Genomic DNA, 792 nt, shown 5'->3' with positions numbered 1-792 from the left:
TTCTCCACATAATAAATTGGAGCCTCTTGTTAATGTATGCACGCTCCGCCTTGCAAGAAGCCGATTGGAAGATCGCTTCGTGGGACGGACTTATGCAGCGGATCAAAAACCCAATGCAGAACAGATTTGCTTGCTTGCTTCTTCGCCTTTCGCGTGTTAATAGCACTCCATCTTGTGCTCACACGCTTACCATCAAAGCGATCGGTCATCCAAAACTCAACCACTCCGTTGAAGCTTCGTAACTCTGCAGAACTCAAAGTCTTGCCAAATCAGACTCTCTCAGAAGAACTTCGAGGTTCCTCCGTAACCCGGAAACCAACCAATCACCACCGAGGGCTCTCCCAAAAGGACGTCATCCAGACGTCATCTCAGCAACCAATCCGAAGCCCGGGATTCCCTCAGGCAACGAAGAAAACCCCTCCGCTTCTCAGCTGTCACAAACGCAAGTAACGAACAAGGTCTTCCATCTGCTGAAATCGGTGCTGAACTAATTAAGCCGTAAACGTAAGACAAATCTCTGCTTTGTGATTCTCTCAGGTTGAATTTAAAGAACCCGTTGAAAACGAGTGTTAGAACTTTGGGAACTTCATGCAAACTTCGTTAACTCTCATTCTTCAGAACTGTATGTGTACACACCTGTGTGTGTGTATGTGTGTGTTTTAGCTTAGTTTAATGTAATCTAGAATAGCCAATAAATTCTTGTTTCATTTATAAAGAAGTATTGTCTTGTCGTGAAATTTTTAAAGTTAAAACTCTGCCTTGTTACCTCGCTCAAAATTAATAAGATTACCA

The sequence above is a fragment of the Sinocyclocheilus anshuiensis genome, unplaced genomic scaffold (genome assembly GCF_001515605.1).
Source record: "Sinocyclocheilus anshuiensis isolate Anshui unplaced genomic scaffold, SAMN03320099.WGS_v1.1 scaffold819, whole genome shotgun sequence".
Lineage (NCBI taxonomy): Eukaryota > Metazoa > Chordata > Actinopteri > Cypriniformes > Cyprinidae > Sinocyclocheilus > Sinocyclocheilus anshuiensis.
The sequence above is the reverse complement of the archived record's forward strand: the minus strand, read 5'-3'. Positions refer to the sequence as shown.